The sequence below is a fragment of the Parasteatoda tepidariorum genome, chromosome 1 (genome assembly GCF_982258835.1).
Source record: "Parasteatoda tepidariorum strain Cologne lab strain chromosome 1, Ptep-v5.0, whole genome shotgun sequence".
In the NCBI taxonomy this organism is placed as follows: Eukaryota; Metazoa; Arthropoda; class Arachnida; order Araneae; family Theridiidae; genus Parasteatoda; species Parasteatoda tepidariorum.
Genome location: NC_141755.1, coordinates 131,536,765 through 131,562,929, shown reverse-complemented (window position 1 = coordinate 131,562,929; position 26,165 = coordinate 131,536,765). Strand labels below are relative to the sequence as shown.

Here is a 26,165-nt window from a genome sequence, read left to right as displayed (position 1 = left end):
AATTATATTGTTTTATATTTTCAAATTCAACGAAAGATAGATCTGATCAAGATAATTGTAAAGATTGCTGAAATGCCTTACGGATTACTGTGCGGACATGTTCAATTATGTTTTTTAAGTGTAGTGCGTCTACCACTACATAAATACAATTCCAATTCACTGAGACATGTTAACTCGATTCTATGGTAGAGTAACTTTTCGTAGATGAAGGTTGACAGGGTCGGTATCCCCACATGGGTGACCTTCGGACGAGATGTGTACCCGCCTACCTTGACAGCAACTCCCACTTCGATTTGAACACGCCTACCTCGATGGATTGTCCATATTGAACAGTTGACTTGCCACTTGTGACTGCTACATTATCCACCTCTTCACTCCGTTGCTACTTAGTCTCGATCACACACAACTTTGTATACAGTCGTCTGCTAAAAGCAACACGGGAGAAACCACAACCCTGAACTTAATACAGCTCTCACGCTCAGCACTCAAAAGTACGGTGATCTTAATACACCTCTCCCGACTTCCCACAAAACAGTAATGAATCCACTAGTGGTATCCGTTCATAGAATTCTATCTCAACTATAATTCTGGCTGGGGGAGTACTGTAGTGTGTCTACCACTACAAAAAATACAATTCCAATTCCCAAGTATATAAGACATGTTAACTCGATTTCATGGTGCGGTACTTTTTCATAGATGAAGGTTGACATTGTCTATAACTACTCACTCTCCCCACTCTTATGTTTATAGATTATAAAATATGTAGAATAAAACGATCCACGTTTTTAAATGCTGCCTCTTTAATGTTCCTTTACCAACACTTAAATCAACTTCTTCGCAAAGACCATTTTTTTAAATCTGTCTCGCATGGATCGAAAATATGTTAAAATTATATTTTATTTATTTTTCGCTGTTTCAGTCTCCAGTGAATTGTAAGAAATCGATCCAAAAACTTTGTTTAAAAAAAAAAGAGGTCAAATAATCTCTGTAAAGCAATTCTGTACGAAGAAATACAAATGAAATCTTAACTGAAATTGGATTTTTTTTCCTCCCCCCCCCCTCCTCCCATCAAGACGATATAAAAAAATAAATGAAACCAGAGTTATTATTTTGAAAGAGCCTTCAACAGCAAGTGTACTTTAATTAAGTAAAAGAAATTCCCTCTTTCCAACATTTAATAAGTAGATTCAAGTATTTTTAATATTCTTCGTATTTTGTTTTAAAAATCTAATTATATTTATTATTTTCTGTCGGTGACATTGTCCAGTTTGTTGAAGACAAATAATAAAATAAAATAAAAAGATTGCTTTTAATTGAGAAAATGCAATGCGTGTCTTGAGCGGGATTTCTCGAGAAGTGCTGTTTTGAGGGACATGAAAATGCCGGTCTGATCTCAATTATTCTGAAAGATAAACTTGTTTTCTTTTAAGTACACTGTTAAAATTTCGATTCTATAATTAGGGTAAAATAACTTGCAGCTGTTTGTCCATCCGATGAACCTTAAAGTTAACGGTAAAGAAATTTTTTTCCTTTATGGTTTTGAAAGTATTAACAGAAAGTATGGTTATAAAACCATTAATACAAAACGATACATTTTTTTTAACGATACAAGCATTTCTCAAAAACGTTATCTAACTAGACATAGGACCTCCGCTTTTCGTCATTAGAGAGTGTCGGACACTTGGAAATTCTTCAAGTGTTGAAGGGAGGAAATAGTGTGATGTCAACACTAGGACTTAAGTTCTGTCGGTCATGAGATGGACACAGATAAGACATGATATGTATACGCAAAGAACTAAGTAGCTTCATGAGGTGGTTCTAGTGGGTGCGATAAAATTCTGGTTGTTTAACCGCATAAGGTGAAAGCAGTTAATAAACAGTTTTTCTCAAGCTTAACAGTTTGATTACCATTTTATGCATGGTTATGTGAGTGTATTCGATTAAATATGGTGAAATAGCCATAAAATTAATTTGATATTTAACCATATTTTCCGAGAAATTTCTAACAGTGTATGATTTTCTAAAAAAGCGAAGAGAAATTCTGTTTACCATAATGTTGAAGTAGAACGCATGACAATACCATTAATGAATGATCTGTGTTATAACCACTCTTATTCAACGAAAATCAAAAGATGACATAAAACCTAATTTGCCTTGAAAATATGAAGATGGTAATGAAAGGCCGACATGTTTCGAGCGTATAAAAATAGAAATCCTTTCTCAAGACGGGAAAAACAAAAGTTAGTTGAAGTAGAAAACATGAAAGAAAAGTTAAAAAAATAAAGGTATTTATTCTGATATAAAGGTAACTGAGAGTAAAAAATAAATTAGGTGAAAGAAAACTAGAAAATCGGCAAAGAGTGGTATATCTCTTCATACGAAGTCACACACTAACTATATGCTGTTTGTTATCAAGGAAATTCCTATAAATAAAACAAATTCCATCTGACATAACTGAGATGGCATTAAAATTATTTCCGATATTGTGCGATGGCATTCTTGATAGGAAACATCTTTAGTTTAAATTTTAAAGCACGAATTTTTTTAATCCATATGTCACACTTCAATAATCACTATTATTAATATTATTTTTAGAAATTTAACAAAAAATGAAAGAAAAAAGGCATTAACAATCCCGATTTAATATTCAAGACAAGGAAAACGCTTTTAAAATTTAACGAATTCCTAAACTGAGGAAGACAGGACTGAAAATATCATGTGTGCTTAACAATAGAAAGACTGAAACTTAGTATATTTGCCCAATAGCAGTCAAAATGACTGGATTGTAAAAGAATAAATAATGTGTAAAAAAAATTTTTTAAAATTAATTTTTAATATTTTTTATACTATTTACAATTGTATAACAAGTTATTAGTATATATTAACAGTAAAAAAATTATATGTTGTACAAAATTGTAAGAAATTGTGTCATCATTGTTTTTCTAATTGAAATTATAAGCAGTTAAAATGACTTCCTTAGGCAATCTAACAGAAACCGAGAAGTGTTGAATAGAAAATATGTTGATCAGGCATTTCATTCATCATCTATCCCGATTTTATCACTAGTTATTCAACAGATTGTTTCGCCCTCCATTTAATGTTCCATACTATCATTTTGACTTGATTTCTGACAAAAATTCTAAATATTTATATTAGCAGCAGTCTTGTATTTTTCATATGTTTAGCTGCTATATTTTGCCACTATTTCTGATAACTTCAAAGCCTATGTTCACAATGTTGTAGGATAGCTATCTCATTAAAACGAGTTCTACATTAGGAATTTTTGCAAAAGCAAAAAAGAAATCCTTTGAACGAATGAAAGAGAACAGATTTGTGTGATCTGGTAAAGCAATAAACCGATAAATAATTCTGATATTGATTGCTTTATGCTGAAAAAGAAAGCTTTAGGGTCGAAAATTTAAAGTTTTAATTTAATTCTATAGGCACTATATTACTGGAACTGTATTTAACTGCTGACGACTACTTTAAATGTTAAAAAAGAAACGTATTGAACTTTCTTAAAATTATTGCCAATTTAGCTAACTTTTTTCGCAGTGATCAAAACTTGTAAATTCAATAAATAATTGCTATTTTTGTACATTTTTATTTATCCATTTTTTTTATCCATAATCAAACGGACATAGGGAACACAGATTTTTTTCGTGAAGTCAGAATTTAAATTTTATTCCCGCCCTGTCCGTGTTCGATCATTTTCAAAATTACTTTATATCGCTTTAAAATAAAGTTAAAAAGAAGCATTTTGGATATGGCTGATATCGAGTACCCAAACATCACGCTGTTAGTCAAGACTACTACAACACTATAGTGTAGTGTATCTATACGCAGGAGTGACACAGGACCGTGAACTTAATACAGCTCTCACAATCAGCAAGCAAAAGTAATGCGATTTTAATACAACTCTCCCGGCTTCTCACTAAAAGAGCAATGAATCCACTAGTTGTATCCGTTCATCGAATTCTGTCACAGATATAATTCTGACTGGGGGAGTACTCTAGTGTGTCTACCACTACAAAAATACAATTCAATTTCACTAGTATATAAGACTCGATTCTATGGTGGTGTGTCTTTTCATAGACTGTGTCGATAGCCCCCACACTATTAACTGTACTTTTTGCATATTGGAACAACAACAAAATGTTTTTTTTAGACAAATACTTGTATTAGAGTGTTTTACAGAAATATAATAATGCATCGAGGTAATGTAGAAAATTCTGAATTACTGGTGCCAACTATATTTGCGTGGCTGTGCATACAAGTTTGGTTTACTATGCCAACTGTCAAATGTTCTTTAAACTAACCATATCGAAATCCTACTATTAGTTCCCTCTTGTTCACATTTTCTAATTCTTCATAAAATTCATTGTATACAGTCAATAATTTCAATGACATTTGTTTAAACTTGTTGTCACTTGCATGTCAATACAATCGTTTCAAATATTAATTCATTCATTAAATGCAATGAATTCATTTTAGTTTCATATGAGAGAAAAAAAATTGTAATTGTTTAATGAAAAGTAACTAAAATGAAATTTTTCTCTGCTGACCTATGTAAATGTTGACTTTTAATTTTTTTAAATTTTATATTACTTGTTTATTGCAATTTACGAAATTATTTTTTAGTTCAGCTTGTTATACGATTCATACCTTAACAAACAATAAATATTTTGTGCAATAATAATACAGCTCTGTTACGTTTTGATAACCTCTGTTTGTTTAGAAAGATTGGATATTACCTAGTTTTGTCTCCACCCCTTATTGTGGTCCACTTCCTCAAAACACTGAAAACTTTATTTTTATATTTCGTAAAATATTTGAAAACTTTTTATGCAAAGTTGCAGTTTTTCTGTGTGCTGCAGAGCTGCTTGCATTGCATTTTTTACTACCTGTTCTCACAAACCAGTTATTCACTAATCTATTATCCATAGTTATTCTTTTTTTATTTCTTCGTAATTCTTGTATATTTTTCAACAAAAATGAGTGCAACATAAAGTTAAACATCCAAAGCAAAGGCTGCTGGACGTTTCTGATTTCTTTTAATAATCGCTGCTTGAATCTTAAATTTAAATTTATACAAATATTCCAAAAGATTTTTCTTGAAAGATGTCTCTACTTAGTTTCTCCCAAAAATGTAAAGAAAAGCGCATTCTAATTACTCTTATAATTAGAACTTCAGAGATCAGGCGTCTTAATTAAGGTTAAACTTGATCAAATTTCCAGGAGCCTTGGCTGTCATATCAACCCTTACTTTTCACAAAATTTAAATGTTAGAAGATTTCAGACAATTAATATGATACCCCCTCGTCTATCGATCCGCCTTCAAAGGGATGCAGAGAAATTTTGTTTGAACTTAACATATCGGTTTTGATGAAATTCTCATGATGCCACCAGCATATGTCCTCTTAAAAATAAATCTTGATGTAACACCCAAAATATTATTTTCTCCCTATCTACACGTTCTCCTCCTCAATTATGAGATTAAGGAGGTGTTTTTGTTAAATAACTGAACTAGGTTTGCGGCTCTAAACTTCACCTCGGTACTTTTTTACTAGCAGAATACAATCAGTGCTGAACAGCACTACGAAATCTTGCCAGAACTGAAAGATATAAACCAGCACAATTAATGGAGAAAACATGGAAAATAATAAAATAAGGATTAATAAAACAAAACGAAAAAAATCATTGAAATGAAATTTTTGAAAAAGAATTATTAAAAGCCGGAAAAGCTAAAAAAAAATCTCTTCTTGAGCTCACACGATTATATCCGCAAAAAAGAGTGCTTTCTAATATTGTATCAATATAGCCAAAGTAAAATATATCAATACAATAGTGTGAAGAGCACCTAAATAAATGGAAGAAATAATAGAACATATTAAGTAAAAAATATACGAAATAAAACACATAAAGCGAAAAATAGAAAATAAAATGTAAGAAAAATACCGAATAAAATAAAAAATGTAATCTCCTATAAAGCGAGTAGCGAATTCAAATGAGATTACATGTTCCGGAATCCTTCAAGAATGATTTGAAATATTTTCGTAATAAGTTTGCCAGATTACAAAATATGAAAATAAAAAAGTAAATAGAGGTTAGAAACATATAAAGAGGGATCTTTTTAGGGTGCGTTCTTACTGCAGTACTGAAGCGCGTTTGATTTGTTAGTTACTTTGGATTGGCCCGAAAATGTATTTGCGTTAGGTAATAATATTATACTGCACAATGTAATGTTTATAATTAATAAGGCTGATATTTAATTATACGATTTTAATGATTTTTGAAAATTATTAGCATCTATTTAAAAAGAAAAAAAAAGGAAAAAAAAACACGATTTGCTCGGTTTGCACAGATTTTTATCCCTTAATTTTCCAGAATTAGATTAGCACATGGTAAAAATATAAGTTTAGTTAACTAAGAAGTTTATAGTACATTGATTAATAATAATAAAAAAAATACAATTAACTAAATGATTTAACTTAATTTCATTGGTTGGTTCTTTTGTATCAAATTTTGAAAGCGTCACTCATTTGATTAAAAGTGGTATTTAAATAAATGTTTTTGGAATCATTAGAATTCCAAGTAATTAGTTTATTTCCTTTAAAATTGATTTAATCGTATATATCAACAAGCCAGATAATTTCTTCTTTTTTAATACCCAAATTCAAAAAATTTAAATTAATATTATCATCATGATTACGAAGCAAGAGTAATTCCTCGAAGTAAATATTTTTTTTTTCCAATGCCCACCTGTGTTAACATCCGTCAATTCAGGCATATACAGGGCGATTTTGTTGACCTCTCTTTCAGGGCCACCCTATTAGGTGGGCCAACGTCGCTCCCTCAGCGAGGACAGATAGTACAGAGAGGGAAAGAACATTCATGCCTTGCCCGGGATTCGAACCCAGAACCTTTCTGATGCAAGGACAGTGTTTTGTTAAATATTATTTAACGAAATTGTATAGCCTTGAAAATTAAAGATAATTAAATCACCAATAAATCTAAAAATAAATGTAATATTAAGAGTATGGTTTTTTCATGATAGTGAAAAAATAAGTTAGCTGAGGGAGACGAAAAAGTAGATCCATGCAGTATTCCATCCATTTGAAATTTATGTTTTACATTGTAAAGATAATTATTTTAAGGACAAAAATTAATTCGAATTTCCTAATAATCGAAATATATTTTTACAATCATAGTAATAATTTCAAAGAACATCTTTTAGTTTAAAAAAGGGAAAGAGATCCTGGAAATCAAAATAGAATTAATTTTATTTTATTTAATGAATTCTAAAATCAGTTGATTATAAGCGATAATCCAAGAAAAACCTTCTTTAATACTATTGATAATAATTTTATTTAAGTAGTTCGAGAAAATATTGCCAGGTATAGTTAGGTAAGTATTAGATCCACGTGGGATTGATTTTATAGGAATTTTATGAAAGTTTGAACTGATAATTTAGTATGAAGAGAGAGAGAGAATGTATATCGCTGATTTTAAATTCTAACCTCTTACATAAAACTAAAATCTTTTAATAATAATATTATTATTTAAATTACTAAGCTCAAAGTGTTTACTATTTTTTTAACTCCTTATATAAAATTCGACTTGGAATTTTTTCATTGAAGATTGCATAATTATTGTTAGCTTTGTCTAGGGTGGTAATTACAAAATTTTTTTGTTGTTTCTTAATCAATGGATTAGTTTTGAAAAAAATGTTGAATTTTTGCTGTTATTTAAAATTTCCTCATTTTTAAAGTAATAATAAACAGCCCATTACCATTCTTTTAGCATGGCTAAAGGTAAAGAGAAACGATTTTTTAAACAAAAAAAAAGTATTTTAGAATTTTATTAATTGATATAAGGTAAATGGGTCAAAATTTTGTCCCCTTTAGCTAATATTATAATAATTAAAAATAGTTCTACCAAGGGATTTATTATATTTAAAGCTTTTAATTATGTTAAAATCTTTTAATGGAAACAAATTTTTTGAATTTTCAAAAATATTCCGAAATTTAACTTATTGAAAATAGGGTATTGAAAGTTAATAACGAAATAGAAATTATCTAATTTTTTTTTTATTGGATGAAATTTTTCTTATTTTAGCTTTTACAATAATCGAAACAAAGAATTTCGAAGTATAATTTAACATGGCTGGCCCGTCTGGCCAAAATGATTTTCTCAGTATGTATTGCATTAATTTCTTCAAACCATTTTAGTAACAATAACAATATAAAAAAAAAATTAAAAGCATTAAAAATTTACTCGAATGATGTGTTTTTAATCTTAGCTTCGCCGGTCACCGGTGACCCCCGTGACGCTACGAACAAACTCAGTGCCGGTCACCGGTGACCCCCATGGCATTCAACGTGTGTTAATCGTGTGAGCTGAGGACGAGATTATATCTTTTTTCATTTTGATTTTTTTTCCCGACCTTTTAATATTTTTTTAAACTCAAATTTAAACACTTCTGCGAATCAAGAAGTAGTTCAATTTTAATTAACAAAATGAGTTGATTAATAAAATAATTGAATAAATTCAGAGTGTAGCGGTCAATTGCAGCTTGTATTATATAGAACCTGGGTTACATTTTAATAATTAAACACTCTTGCTAAAAGTGCTCCCGACCAAAATTCAGTTGAAAACTTTCACAATCACGAAAGTGATTTAATAAAAAAAAAATTTAATGAAAGCTTCGCGGCAATTGAGAAATTTTTTAGTATAAAATCCTAACACCTCTTTCTTATAAGGTAAAATGCAAGCAAAAAACAAGAAGTTTAAACTTTCAAAATTATTATTATTTCTTTCCTAACTATTACCATTCTCCTTTCATACAAAAAACAATCTATCTATAACCTGATGTTCAGTAATGACTTCCTTTGATATATATTTTTAGAAGATTTGATAAAAATTATGTAAAAGAATGCATATATTAATGCACATCAGAGAGGAAGAAAATAAACATGATTTTTCTTTTTTTATTTGAGATTTCAAAAAAGTCCGCGATGACTGGCTTCAACTAGAATTCAAAATTAATAATATATGATTTGTTTTCTTCATTTTTTTCTTCTTTGAAAAAAACCCTGTTTTACGCACTCTTATTTGAGTATCTCCTTTTTTTTTTTAACGAGTGATCTTTATTTTGGAAGGACTACGTGGATTTTGTGATTTATGTATACACATTTATTTGCGAATTTTACTTTGCGTAATGATTTACAAAATTAGAAAGGGGAAATAATGAGTGCATAATGTTAGAAATAAAAAATTATTCATTTGACAATTAAAATTTTTTATACGTTTTTATTCTTCTGTAAACGCAACGTTTCTGTTATTTTAAATGAGTAATTGTTATCTTAAAGAAAAATATATTAATGCTGGGGAAGTGTGTCGCTGAAAGGCCGAAAAAATTCCGAAGCAGGGTTTGTTATTATGCAGATTTTATAAATTAAAAGTTGACAATTTCTAATGAAGCAAACTGATTAAGAATAGTATAGATAAAATTCTTTTTCCGCTTACACAAAACAGGAAGGAAACAATTAACAGTTAATAATGACGACCTTTTATCGTCATTTAAGTTTAAAAAAATAACAACTATCGCAGACGATAGTTCCACACATTTGAATTCCAAAAAAAAAAAAAAGAAACTAATGTCACAACTCCGAATTAAAACCTTTAGATTATTATGCTATGATTGATTTATTACTGTTCTTTCCTGATCATGATGACTATTTTACAGAAATTGGTATACATTCTGCAGTAAAAATTTAATTTGCTATCAGCTGTAAATCTAAGCAGTATGCCACTTTGGGTAAATCCAGGCCAAGTGATCCACTTCTATCATTAGTTTAAAATCCAATAAAAATCTACTTTTTAAATGGTAACAACACTCCATTAACACTTGTCTGGCAAAACATATGTACAAAACATTATCATCCGTGGCTCGACAGCCCAGGGTGGGCCTTGGCTTTCTCAAGAAGTTTTTTTTCCAGGCTAACCTTTTTCCCGCTAGTGTTTTCAAGTTTTTAAGACCAAAAGGTCTTTTCCAGGCCATCTATCCATCTCAAATTCATCCTGCCTCTTTTTCGTATGCCAATTGGACTGGCATTGAAAACTCTTTTTGTGGTACGATCTTCGTCCGTTCTGATAACGTGGCCTGCCCATTTTATTCTTTATCGTTTGATAAAGTTAATAATGTCAGGTTCATTATATGAGTTATAAAGCTCTAGATTTAATCTTCTAAGCCACTTACTTTTTTTTGTTGAATTTCTCCAAAAATACTTTACAGGACCTTTCGCTCAGAGGTACCCAACATAGCCTCATCCGTACAAAATGGGGTCACAAGCATATATTAAAACGGATCTTAAAAGAGATTTATAGAATAAAGCTTTTGTTTTTCCCTGAATTACATTAAATGTTACGTATTTTCGAATTCTATTAAAACATTTATTGGCTATAGTAATTCTCCATTGTAATAGTGTCCCTATTGTTGATGACCGAACCCAAATAAACGAAATGGTCACCAACCTGAAATTTATATTCTTCAATTTCTAAATGAAGCTTGTTTCAGTATAAGCAAAACAGTTTATAGGTGGTGTTTTCTCGCCACTTGGAACCTATTCAGAACTTATTTAGAATTTATTAAAGTAATGCAAAAAAAGTCAATAAGCAAAACATCCACGAATAAAAAATGTGCTTCGATGGTAAACAACTTGTCGATTTCAATCAAAAAGAGAATTATATAATATCACAAACTGATAGGAGGAAAATTCTGTTTACCATTTCATTCGTGAGCATGCGCAAAGCATCCCAGATATCACGAGTCTGTGATCTTCGTCTTGAACTGCGAGTACCCAATTATATATAGAAAAATAATAAACACGCGGTTTCATATTACTTAAAGAATACAAATTTGGAGACTTAGTCCAAACACGTTCACGTTGATCAATTTATTTTATTTATGAATGGGCGTTGAACAGCCGTTCTAATTCTGACTCCGTAGTCTCGCAATTTTGAACTAAACCCAGAAGATAAGGGAACTCTGTTAGACTATGAATTTCAATGAACAAGGTTCGAGTAAGAATCAGTGATCACGAGTTCGAAAAACCTCTGAAGGAGGGAGTTCGAACATTTAAAAATAGTTTAAAGACAGAATTTGCATAGTATTAATTTTGAGTGTGTAAGTACCCTCATTATGCAACTGTTATTATGTATATATATATATAACAAATCAAGATTGGATTTGGAGTTTTTTGTTTCGTTTGATTTTCATGAATGTATGTTATTGAATTCGTTACCTCATGTTATAGAGATGATTGTTTTCCTTTATGATGTTTCAGTTAAGTTATGATTTTTCTTACTAAATAAAATTTCTGATTAATTAAAAGATGACTTTTTCATTATGCTTGCTAAGCATTTTCCACAACGCACTGAACTCTGCCAGCAAACTCCTGTATGAAACATTGCGACAAATTAACTTTCATGGAATACTTTTGGAGGAGAACAAACCAACATTTGCTTTACATGGAAAGGGGAACCACGAAAAGCTTCCAAGGACTGAAAATATTTTTGCATCACTACGGTCGACGTGAACCGAGAGCAGAATTTGTTTCAACCTCATAACAGATCACGTTCATCCATGAGCTTGTATGACATAACATAAAATAAAATTGATGAATGAGTAAGCTATCGTCTGCAGTTGTATCCATTGACCCATGAGAAAATAGTCTCTCTCCTCAACGATTGAAGTGAAATGATTTTTAGGATTATGGGCTGACGATAGAACTTTACACCACTAAGGTCTTTATTTGTGTAAAAAATTATATTTAGCTGTGCTTTCTGTAGTGTGTATGTCTACCACTACAAAAATATAATTCCCTAGTATAAAAGACAGGGTCTTTGCTTATAAATAACCGAATTAACACATTCTGTGTTTATAACTAGAAATAACCTTTATGAGAAATGATTAAATTAAAGAGGACATGAAGCGCAAAATGAAATAGTTAGCTTGTGCCGGGATCTCTCCTTGACCGCACGCAAACCTTTACTGTTACCCACATCTGTCATTCGTTTCTTTTCTTTTTACATTTTCTGTAGTTATCAAAAAATGGCTCTACCAATAATAGATAAAAAAAATTAAGGAAGTTGATGGTAAGTATACTTACCCTAAGAAGGTTTGAGCGCAGCCAAGATGGCTTTCCAATGAGGCATCAAATTAATCCTCCTGGCTCAAATCAGGCATGCCATTCACGTCCAGACAGTTCATGGGTTAGTTATCCCATGGATGGGATAGATCTCTTGTTCACCTATGGGATGATTCTCCATTTTCTCTGTCAGAAGTGTGTTTTATTCCAAGAGTTCAGTTTGTCTGCAATTTAGTTTTATTGTTTGATCAACACCTCCTAGAATAAGGAAGGCCTCAGCACGGATCAATTTAGTAGTCCGATGTGACGAAGTTAACTGCGCAGTTGATGAAAAATAAGAAAGATGTCATTACGTTCGGGGTACTAAGCTGCGCAGCGGTTGAAAATACGAAATATGTCATTACGTTTGGACTACTAAAGGATATTTATGGTAACCCGTGCAGAGGCCTACTCTTTTCTAGGAGGTGTTGGTTTGATGCGAGAGTTTCTACACGTTATGTTTGAAAGCACAGAGCTACTCATGTTGGCGAAACGGGTCTTGAATTGGATTGGATGAGCGTCCACACACTTAACTCTTAAACATGCTTTGCTAGGGCGACCGCTGCTGTCTTTCTTTTCACTAGCAGGCATTTTTACATCATAATAATTTTAAAGTATTTCTATTATTAACGTATAATGACTGTCTTGGCAATCTAAATATGAATGCTGAAGAAGTATTTTGTGAAACGCGTACATAGGGGAAGGATATGTAAATCAACAAACAGTTTTTGCAACCCATGATTTGAAATGCTTAACATCCAGAAAAGAAAAAGCGTTTGACCCATAGGTAACCAGTGATCGTCGATCACAACTTTTTTGATGATTTTTTTTTGTTTGACAGTACTTCCTAAACCAGAGCCAGACAAGAGTTTTGAGTCGCTATTTTTTCAATGCACTCATTGAAAGTAAGCCACAGCTTAAAGAAAAATCACCGATTAAGCATCACTGTTGGTAGCGGTCAGCGAACGGATGGAGGACCACTTTTGATCAGCCTGCGAAAGGAATGAAAGTGCGCGGTATCGTTAATCTGTATTACCTTAAAGTGCTAGACTTTGCATACACGTCTTTGCGTTACCTATGTTTTGGCCCATCTTCAGGTATGAGCAGCGATAGCTAGAGCGTTCGCCAGCAAAGAGGTAAATCCCTGCGATGGCTGGGCGATACGAATCCGCACCCCACTTGCACCGACCACAGTGCTGACGTAAAATATCCTTAGTGGTAGACGGATCAAGGGTTAGAGTTCTCTTGCGTCAAGCCAACCGTGTAAGGTTCTCGAGGTCTTCCTTTCCATGTAACGCAAATGCGAGTTAGTTCCATCAAAAAGTCCTCCACGAAGGCAAGATTTCTCCCAATACTTCATCCAGGAGTTCCCTTTTCTTCTGGATTGTGTTCAAAATGACAAGACTATGGAGTTGAACATTAGAAGTCGTCAACCCAGGCTGTTCAACAAAGGTTCTAACATCTTCACGTTTGTTTCCCAGACCGACGCCAATAACTCGTTGTAGGGCTGTAGTGCGATGTAAAAATTCGATTTCTGTCACAAATTGATAAGGATCAGATGTTCTTTTCCGGTTTTAAAATTAAAATAAAAAATGTAAAAAACACCAGAAAAATTTTAGGTACTTTTCCTTTTCTCTAGCGTAAGGAAATGGAGCTTTTTTATTTACTTATTTTTATTATAAAAGAAAATAGCAGTTACCTAAAAAAAGAAGAATTAAATTTACACGATCTCGGTGACTTTGCATCGGCAACTTGATCGCCGACGAAATAGTAAAGTGCCTCCTATTTTTTTAGTTAATAATAAAAAATAAAAAGAAATTCAATTGCCTTTTTAGTGACAGACCCCATAACTTCGACTATTTCCAAGAGGTTATATTTTATTCCATATTTATCGTTTTTGTACAGTAATCATTTGTTCTCTATGCTTTTGTTTTCTTAAATTTATATAAGTTTTAGTTTGAAAAAAATTCAAACTATTATTATTTTATCAATGGAAGGTAAAAAAGAATTAAAAAAAAATCATTCATGAAAGCCATGACATTGATTTCGGTGGAAATCGGAGCAAGAAAATGCTGATATTTTGTTACGTAGTCAGTTTTATTCATTGATTCCCCAGTGACGTAGCAAGAACGTCATTCAAATTCTCCCTGACGTCACATGTGTCGAAATGGACACACGGACTCCTTTTCTTTTTTTTCTTCTTCTTTTGCTTATTTTGACTGGGTTTCGAGTCAGTAGCTATCCTTTTATCTCTTTTCTTCCGTGCAGCAAAAAGATATATATATATATATATATATATATATATATATATAATGTTCAAAATGTGGAAAAAACAAGGGAAAAATTACAGAACAATGAAAGAAGGGGGGGAAATAATAATAAAAATAACAAGGAGCCGGAAGGAAAAAAAAATCCGAGAAAAAAGACAAAAATTAAAAAAAAAATCCGGACAAAAAGATATAATCTCTTTATCAGCTCACACGATTATATCCACAAAAAATTTTATTTCTTTGTTTTCTTTTCTTTGTTTATTTATATAATTTTCCCATGTGCAAATCCATTTCGTCTAAATCCGTGGTTAAAATTATGCGCAAAGCAAGCAATTCATATTTCTTTCTCTTTTCTATTTTATATTTTTTTTCTTAAATAAATATTTATTTTCTATAATTATCAATTGTCAACTTCTTTATATTATCCAGTATAATATTACCTTGCGCACATCCATTTCGGGCCCATCCTTGGTAACTAACAAATCAAACGCTCTTCAGTAATGCAGTAAGAACGCACTTTAATACAAAAATCCTCTAGTTACACTTTTATCTCAATTTGCGCTTCTGTTTTCATTTTTTGAAATCTGGCAATCTTGTTACGAAAATATTTTAAGTCATTTTTGAAAAATTTCCCGTACATGTAAAGTTCATTTGAATTCGCTACTAACTTTTTTGATTTCATTTCATGTTTTATTCTGCTTTTTCTTTAGATTATTATTTTCCGCTTTTACGTGATATTTTTACTTATTGTGTTCTATTTTATTTGTTGTAATTTTTTATAAAATTTTTTGCTTTGGCTATATTGATACAATATTAGAAAGCACTCGTTTTTGTGGATATAATCGTGTGAGCTGATGAAGAGATTATATCTTTTTGTCCGGATTTTTTTTAAATTTTTGTCTTTTTTTTCGGATTGTTTTTTTTTTCTTCCGGTTTCCTGTTGTTTTTATTTTTATTATTATTTTTCCTCCTTCTTTCATTTTTCCCTTGTGCTCTCTACTTCTTGAAACTTATTTTATGAGTTCTATTTACTTGCAGCTTATGCGCAATAAGTAAAACTGATTCTTTTTTTTTGATAATAGTTTTGAAATGTCTACTTCAAAATAAATAAAATCATCTATAGAGTGGATTGTAGCTCTTTTCTTGTTTGCTTCTTTTATCTCACTTTCCCAACCCAGAATAAAGGACAACACAGATTTTCCATGAATCAGCTTCGCATCAGCTAAATATTACTAATTTTTTTTTTCGTACACTAGACGAAGTGTAATAAAAAATAAAAATAAGTTAACACATTTTTTTGTAACTACGTATTATTTTGCAGTCATTTTTGTACCTCATTTTATTGCTCATTTATTTAAATAATTTGTCATAGTTTGGAACCATTAATTATAATTGTTTGAGGAACGGATATAGTGAACTCCTGGTTATAGTGAACCGACATTTCGGTCCCTTGAATGTTCACTGTAGCGGGGTTTGACTGTATATCAGCAGCAGAGAAGGAAGAAAGAGAAGTATTTCCGAAATACACATTTAAATTGTTGGTTATCTGTTAGATTGCATGCTCTTTTTGAACTTTTTTTTACTTAAATTTATTTTCATGGATAGAAAATGCACAATGACTGTGATCTATGACTTTTAGGAACTAGCAGACCAAAAAATATCTAAAAATGGATCAAGGATTGGGTTTTAATGCGCAGACAATTATTTAGAAATACAAAAAATTATAAAAGTTACGATGAGGAAAATCTTTTTTTTAAATATTCAGTTTGTCATAAATTAGGTAGGTTAAATATGAAAATTCATACATTATTTGGTGTGCCTGTAATTTAAAAACCGCACTGCTGAAATTTGGAAGGAAAAAAAAAACAATTTTTCCCTATTTATGTTCTTTTATAAGTGCTCATAGAATAATTTTAGACCAGAGATTGAAACATCGAAATAATTCACTCGTAACAAACAATGATTTGCAAGATATTTAGTTAAAATATTAAATTAGGAAGATTCTACATGACCTTAAAATAATATTTACTCTAGAAATGATGGATACCTTATTAACCTAATTAATATTAATTAATGGATTTATGTATTAAAATCAACGAAAATATCTGCATTGTTAACTTATAGGATAAAAAAATGATTTTAAATTTAATATAAATAAACTAATTGCTAGGAATTCAAATGTTTCTAAAAACTTTTTTTTAAATACTATTTTTAATAAAATTAAAATAATGAGTAGTATTGTATCTTTTTACAAAAGATAAATAGACAAACTTATCGACAATTTGATTTAAAAAAAAATGGCCAACTGATACAATTAAATTGTATATGAAATCATTGAGTTAATTGTATGTTATAATCATTCATAAACTTACTAAAATTTTATTTGTTGACAACATTTTTATTTTTACCATGTGCGACTCCAATTCGTGCGAATCCGTAGCAAAACATATAATTTTTGATAAAGATTTTTTTTAAATATTTTTTTTTTCAATAAATGTTAATAATTTTCACGAAAATCCTGAAAATTAAAATTTTATGATTAATATTTAACCTTATTTACTTTATTTCATTTTCTAACCGTCGTTGAACAGCCGACCCAATTTTTAGTTTACGGCTACCAATGTTCAACTCGGTAGCCTTGTCATTTTGAACCCAATCCAGAAGACAAGGGAACTCTTGGATTAAGTATTGGGAGAAATTTGCCTTCGTGGAGAACTTTTTGTTGGAATACATCAGCATTTGCGTTACAGGGAAAGGAAGAACCTCACACGGTTACCCTGACAGCAAGGGGACTCTAACCCATGATCCGCCTACCACTGAGAATATTTTACGATAGCACTGTGGTCGGTGCGGGCCGGGTGCGAAATTCGAATAAACCAGCCTTCGCCGGGATTCGAACCCGACTCACCTCATCGGGATGCTATCGCTCTATCCCGTATTAATATTGTTATTATGCGTACATCCAGTTTCGGACAAATCCATTGTAACTGACAAATGAAGCGTGCTTCTGTACTCGAGTAAAAACGCTTCATAAAATACATCCCTAATTTACGCTATTATTTTCTTATTTTGTGACCTTGAATGAAGCCGGTATTACATTTGAATTCGCTACTCCCTTTATATGCTACATCTTGTACTTTATTCTGTATTTTCTTCTTCTATTTCTTTGCTTCTATTTTCGTTTGTATATTTTGATGCTGCTAAAACTATTGTATTCATATATTTTACTTCTGCAATATTAATACAATATTAGAAAGAGCTCTTTTCTGCGGTAATAATCGTGCAAGCTGATGACGAGATTAAATCTGTTCCTTATTTTTTTCCAGCTTCTTAATTTTTATAAAAAAATCTTCTATTTTATTATTTTAATTATCTTTCTTCTTATTTATTTTTTCTTTCTTTAATTTTTGTTATTTCTTTCCATTTCTCCTTTCTTGATTCATTATTCAGACGTAATGCGTTCTTTTAATTATTATTCACATCCGACATTTGAGTTCTAAACTTAGACTAAGGTATGCTAGAATTAACATTTTAATATTTTCCTTCACCAAGCGTGAGAACTATTTTTCGAACGAGTTGCAGGAAATTCTTTTTTTGCACGAGACTTTAGAGAGCATGGGGATTAATTTGAAAGATTTTCTCTAACTTTTTTACGCTTTGATTGTGTGTGATTTGGATGTACGCCCACCAATGGAAATCTTAAAATAAATATAAATTTCGAATGTTTCATCCAGACCTGAAACCCCCAAACTAGAAGACAAAGGAACTCCCGGATTAAGTATTGGGAGAAATTTGCCTAAGTGGAGGACTTTTCGATGGAACTGACTCGCATTTGCGTTGCATGGAGAGGAAGACCACGAGAACCTCACACGGTTATTCCAACGGCAAGGAAACTCCAACGCATGATCCGTTCACCACTGAGGATATTTCACGTCAGCACTGTGGTCGGTGCAAGCTGGATGCGGAATTCGTATTGACCAGCCGTTGCTGGGATTCGAACCCGTTTCAGTTCATTGGAAGACGAACCTTTTATCCCCTCGCGGCTAAGATTAGTGAAGAGCGACTTAGAGAATACGCTACCTTCACGAATCAGAGAATTTGAAGAATGGCAATTGAAGCATTGCCGATGGGATTCCATTTTTCCAGTGTTGGAGAAGTATAAATAATACAGATGTTTATTGTTGCACGTAATACTATTGGTTAAAATGAGAGAGCTATTTTTAAAATATTCCTTTTGAAATATCTCTTTGCAGTGATTGGGAATGGTTTAAGGATACAAAACACGAATTTGTGGGGATGCTTTCTAAAAGCTTTCTCGGTTCGAAGAAATGAAAGTCCTCATCTTGGAAAAAAAAAGAAAGTTCGATAGAATTTTCCCATTAGGAATGCCCTTTTCATGAAAAAAGGGACATTTATTTATTTTCCGTTTCTAAAAATGTTCCAACCGTATCCTGCATAATACATGAAGTTCTTATGTGTCAGCATATTATTGATACGTGTCTAAAATACAGTTTGTCTTTAGTGAATAAGTTAAACTGAAGTACAAAAAATGTTTAGTTTTCTGAAATGAGATGGATGTTCAACTTTTTATACATTCATATTTTATTAAAGACACAAAAAATATTGACATTTTTTTTCCAGATCTCCAAAATCTTTTGAAAAGACCACTCTTCAATGACATGTACTTTTCAAACATTCATTATGAGACACAATGCAGTCCCTCACCCTATTACTAGACGCACTATAAGGTTCTATGCAAAATTATAATTATACAGCTGTATTGTTTTTACTCGGATGGAACCGGTTTACGCTACTGTATCAATGGGTTAACATTGTCATGCAATACGTTAAAAATGATCACCATTTTTTTAAATTCCTACTATTAGTTCGCACTCACCTTATATCTTGTTCAAATCTTCAATCGCTTATAAAATACTTTTTAATCATCCACTCAAGCTTAAATACATTTTTTTAAACTCTTAGTGTAATGTTAACACAGTTTTTTCAAATATTAATTCATTCATTTAATTTAATTTATTAATTATAGTTTTATATGGGAGAAAAAATTTTAATTATCTAATAAAAAGTAACTAAAATAATATCTTTTTTTGTTCATCTAAGTCGAAATTGACTATATATATATATATATATATATATATATATATATATATATATATATATATATATATATATATATATATAATGAAAAATGAAAATTGTTTATGCCTACATCTTACTTATCGAATAGAATAACTCATTAATCTAGTAATGAATTATAATTTCGGAGGGGATTTTGTCTCCCAAAACCGATTTTTTATAAACCATGATAAATGAAAAGCAACCACTGAATAATGATTGAACGTAGATATGTCCTCAAAGTGTTAATTTCTACGCCAATACGGCTTTTAATTGGATTGTCTCGCCAAACTCAACATCTTTATTGGTTAATCAAAACCTTTATTACCGTCTTTGAAACTAACTCTTGGAAACTGACGTCATCTGTTATTGGCATTTCTCAGTGACTAGAATATTTGGCGATCTGAGGACTGATTCGTGTGAATTCTCAAGTACGCATTTATGTTAAATGTAATGAGTTTTCTTTGTTACATTATTTCTGTTCATTTTATAAAATTTTGGTTTCGTTTCACTTCCTACTATTTGTTTACACTCTACACCTATATATCTTTTTGCTTAAATCGTTCGTAAAATACTTCATCCACTCAAGTATCAAATATATTTTTGTTAATCTTCCAGACACTTGATGTTAATACAGTTTATTTCAACTATTAATTCATACATTAAAATTAATGATTTCATTTTAGTTTTAGATAGGAGAAGGTTTTTTTTTAACTATTTAATAGAAAGTAACTGAAATAAAGATTTTCTTTGCTGAAGGAATTGACTTTTTTATATGACTTGTTTCTGCTTTGTTTACTTATTGTTCAAACCTGCATCTTGCTACATTATTCCGAAACATTGTTTACATATCAGAAATCGTAGCAAATGATTAAAAAGAAAGTGAAGGTTTCAAATTTGATGTTAACTTCTGCAATAAATGTTTTAATTAATCAAATTAAATATTAAAAAAAACGTATTTTCTATGATTTCTCACGAAAAAGTAAAAAGCAAAATATTGAAAGTAACCTATAAAAATCGAGAATTGATACAGTCTCAATTCATTTTCCACTTATTATATTCATTTTATATATAAGTTTATTTTTAAAGTGTGTTGATAGAATTTCGCATAATGTATTTTAAAGAAAGCAGATGTGAAGTCTGTGATTTAAATTGACTACCAAGAACAGAATTCAACCTTTTCTTTAATATCGCAAAGAAATTGCAGAAAAATTATTTTCTCACTGTTTGTTAACCGCTTAGCTGATCATCCCGAGTTAACTCGTGTGTAGTAGAATTCGTCCATACGTTTTAATTTCAACACGTTTTTATTCGGCCGGAAGAAAAACAAAAAATAATCTGCTGAGATAGGAACACTATTTGTTTAATAGTTTTACAATTTGTAGGACTTGTTTTGTACAATTGTATGGACGATGGGTGGATGAATTGACAAAAAGAGTAAAAATAATGGCGCTCATGAGCGAAATTAACAAAAATTTTTTTTCAGATGATGAGGATGTGAACCTATGCGAAGACTCATATTTACCTTTTTTTATTCGATCATTTGGGATAGTAAACTGATCTTAAATTTAATATTTTTTACGCATAAAAAAATTAAAATGTCAACTTATAACTTGTGTATTATGTTTTGTTTTAGTTCCTTGTATTGATGAATGAAATTAAAAAAGAAAAAAAATGGTTGATTTTTTGCACTTTTTTTCAAAAAAAAATTAGTAAGGCCATGCGACTAAGTAAGCAGTTTTGCTTGCAAAATTCTTTTTTAGAATAGATTCGATTCATTTTTACATATTTGGTTCATATCGTAATTTTTACATATCGTAATTGCTACCACGGGATATTTCTACTTTCAAATGATCTGAATATAAAATTCTGCTTAGAATAATACTACTATCGTCTGTGAGTAAATTGATGTAGAAGTAGAAAACGTTCCATTTTGTTGTCAAAGTGAACATCTGGGTCTCTCTTCAAAGATCTGACAAAAATTCTTACGCTTTTTCAAAATATTTCATCCCTTTATAGGAAGAAGTACTGGTCTCCTCACAAATCTTTAGAAATTATAAATCTTTGCTGTCCAATAAATTCAAAAGTATTACTATTTGAATACTATTACTATGTATTCCTTATTTTTGGTCTGCAATTTTAAAACAATTTATATATATATATATATATATATATATATATATATATATATATATATATATATATATATATATATATATATATATATATATATATATATATATATATATATATATATATATATATATATATATATATATATATATATATATATATACAGGGTTCGTAGCGTTTTTAATACGTGCTTAACTTTCCCTTTTCTAAAATGAGATTTTTCCTTTACCATGTTGATTTTCGCTACGAATTATGCAGAAAGATATTGTTCACATTGTTCTATTGAGCGTTTTCACAATTAATTCAATCCCAATCTATTTCGGCGCATCGTCAGTTCGTAACGTATGAAAACGCCATTCGATGTACATGATTCAAGAATTTTGACAATTGTCAAAAACAATGCAAAAAATTTTTTTTATTGAAATGACGATTAAAACCAGATAAAACCGTCAATTGTTAAAAACTTTCCAACCCTACCCAATTATGATATTTTTTTAAAAGTGCTTAAAAATATTATTTGAGTGCTTGAAAAGTGCTTCTTTTTTGTTGAATAATTTGGCTGCATATATATATATATATATATATATATATATATATATATATATATATATATATATATATATATATATATATATATATATATATATATATATATATATATATATATAATGAAAAATGAAAATTGTTTATGTCTACAATTAAGAATGAAGAGTGCGAGAAAGTCCAAAATGAAGAATAAAACAAAGAAAAATTATAGACATATGAAAAAAAAAATGGGGGGGGGGGAATTAATAAGTAAAAAAAACAATAAAAAGGAAGAAAAAAAAAGGTGAAATTTTATTTAAACAACCGGAAAAAAAGATATAATCTTTTCATCAGCCCACACGATTATATCCTCTTATTGTTTTTCTTAACCTTCTTCGTGTTTTCTTTTATTTATTATATATATATATATATATATATATATATATATATATATATATATATATATATATATATATATATATATATATATATATATATATATATATATATATATATATATATACTTTTCGAGAGGCAGAACGGTTAACATAGTTGTTTTTAATTGTGCAAATATAATAAATGAGTCAAAGGAAGAAGAAAACTCGTTTATGGTGTTGGGATGTATAATGCAGTAAAGAAAGAAGGGGGATTTACATTGATTTATGATGTTCATTCTACCCGGGTTGTTATCTTTGCCCCCCCCCCTTAACTTGGATGCAGGAGGAGGAGGAGAAGAAGATAAAAGAGCGGTTGTTATTTTCTGCTTTTAATTAGATTGTAAATGTTTTGAGGTTCTCTCTGCTGTTAGTTTGCGTTTTCAAAGTTAAGATGCATTATTTTATTTATTACAAATTGTGAGAAGGCAATTAATGTATTTGGATTGCATTTAGAGATGGGTGTACAGTTCAATTGTTTGCTTTATAGATTTGCTCTTGAAAAAAAGTATAATAAGCGATGCAGTCCAAATTAATAATCGCACCCTAAGATCTTAATGATCAGGTGATACTCTATACAGCTTTAGTGTTCTTAAGCGTCATTACGCGGTTTGCACTTGTTTACGTTAGTGTATCAATGGGTTAAATTCGACGATATATATATATATAAATTCGACGATACTATAAATGAGGCGATATATTATATAAATATAGATTATTTATTGTATCAGGTATTTTATAAGTATATTATAATAATTATATATTTTTAATTAGAAAATAGGAAACTTTTCAAAACAATTTCTTACACCATGTTACTCTTATAAATATCAAGTATTAAAGTTTTTTTTTATTCGTATATTTCTTACAAATTAAAAATCATGAAATAGTTATATTTAATTTTTTTATAAGATTTCAAATTTTTATGTATCGAATATCCCATGTATCTCATTCAATTAGATTAATTATCAGAATGAATTACAATTTGTTACGTGAATCTCATTCTAAACTGATTGTTTAAAAACAATGTACGATTTTGAAAGTGGTGTATGTAGTATGAATAAAAATAAACTCTTTCCACTACAGCCTGCTAAGCTCCCACAACTTTGCGATCAACCACATGACTGTATCAGCCGCCTTCATTCCGTAGACTATAACTGATACGTATCGATCCGAAGCTGGGTCTGAAGATCGTGCCAAAATTCCTCAAAATGACAGTTCATTGCCTTCACCACATCCTGACTGTTGCACAAGAAAATAATGTTGCACACTCCGGTTAATTTTACAAACTTCCATACTAGCAACGCTTTTAAAAATGCAAAATAAATAAATAAAATGAACAGAAAAAATGCCGTAAAACATAATTGCAGAATTTAAAAAAAAAGAAACTATGGATGTACATTCTGATACAACAAATTACTTTCAAAATTATTAAATGTAGTGACCCAACTGTTCGAATCCTAACTGCGACAGGTGAATTCGAATTCTACTCTGCAAATGTTAAATATCCTTACTTAAGTTTACGTAAAATATTCTTAGTGGTAGATGTAATATGGATTAGAGTTCCTTTGCTGTCGGGCTAACCGTTGGAGGTTTTCCAGTCCCCCCCCCCTTACGTTACTCAAATGTAGGTTAGTTCCATCAAAAAGTCCACCACGAAGGCCAGCGTGTCTTACTGCTTGGTCCAGAAGTTTTATTGTCTTCTGGGTTAGGTTCAAAACTGCATGGCAATTAATTTCAGTACTGCTAGTCGCAAGCCCAAAAATAGGTTCGCTACTTAATGACGATTGTAAAATAAAATTATTTTAAGCAAATAAATATCCATTTTATTTTTATTTTTTTTTTGTAATTTTACCTTATGATCACTAAAGAACAACTGTTTTTTAGTAAGTATTCCAATTTTTAATTGTTCAATTTTTCAATCTCATTTATTTCAAAAATCTAAAAAGACTCAAACTCTTGGATAATCATTTATTTATGAATAATATTAAAACCATTGTATATTTATATATATACATACCCGTTCTAACACTATATATATATATATATATATGAAGATAAAAAAGAAAGAATCAAAATAGAGAAAATTAAGAATTAATAAACTGCACATAAAGTGCAAGTGTATAGAATCCGTAAAATAAGATAATACGAATGAAACAAGGAAATAAATAAATAGTGAAAATATTTTTACGAGAAAAGATGAAAATTATTAAACATATCTAATTTCTTTTAAAAAAAATTACAAAATTAAAAAATCTTGAAGCAAATTATCGAAGCGATATAATCACGCGATTATATCCGCAAATTAAAGTGCTTTCTAGCATTGTATTAATAAAGCCAAAACAAAATATATCAGTACAATAGAGTGAGTGCTAATAATTTTTCTTCCTTTCTTTAAATAAATATTTTTCCTTTCTATTCTGTTCCTTGTTTAATCTTTATTTTCATTTTATATATGAATGTTTTACGGATTTTAATATGATTTTTAAAAGTTCAATTTCGCAAACCTGCATTTTTTAATATGAAGCCAATATATTTTCTCAAGTTCACATAAACATCCATTAATGTATAGTTTGTCTAAGCTAAGAATTCCTCCCGCCACAAAGTCTGAGGCCGTCTGGCACCCCTTTTTGAAATAGTCGTTACTATAGTCTCCGCCACAGGTCTAGACGCATGTCTGGGGGAGTTCTTATTTTAGACAAACTATACCCCATTTTGAATGAAACTAAAATACATATACGTTGTATAACAGCTTCCCCATGAGGAACTCTTATCGTTGGAAATGCATATTTTACCGTGAGTGACCGAGGGAATATCAACAATCACTTTGGTGAATGTCCAAAATATTTGTTAAATCCGATTGGATTTATTCGTTGGTATTATTAATATTTTAATATCTGCTGTGGATAGATTGGGAAAAACATCAGAGTACAGGTTGGGACATAGAATCGAGTTAACATGTCTTATTATATACAAGGGAATTGAATTTTTGTAGCGGTACAGTACTCCGCCACTAGAATTTCATCTGTGATAGAATTCGATGAGTAGGTTACCAGTAGTTGATTCATTGCTGTTTTGTGAGTGGCCGGGAGAGCTGTATTAAGATCACCATGATTTTTTTGAGTGCTGATCGTGAAAAGTGTATTAAGTTCACTGTCGTGGTCGCTCCCGTGTAGCCTGTAGCAGTCGAGTGCATACGTTGCACGTGATCGAGACTGAGAAGCAAGAGCATGAGGAGGAGGAGAATGTCGCAGTCACAAGTAGCAAGTCAACTGTTCAATGTAGACCCTCCATCAAAGTAGGACTGTTCAAATCAAAGCGGGCGTTACTGTTAAGATAGGCGTGTTCATTTCGAAGTGGAGGTTTCTGTCGAGGTAGACGTGTTCACATCATGTCCGGGTCACCTATGTAGGGCGAGGGGTAACTGATCATAGACGAAGGTTGACACTGTCAGTTACTTCTCGCCCCACAAGGTTAAA

General features: G+C 30.6%; 1 protein-coding gene across 2 annotated transcripts in view; it reads left to right on the top strand.

The window, feature by feature from the left end:
• The window catches only part of LOC107454023 (uncharacterized), a 229,318-nt gene that overhangs the window by 30,729 nt on the left and 172,424 nt on the right, over nt 1–26,165 (top strand). The window lies entirely within an intron of this gene.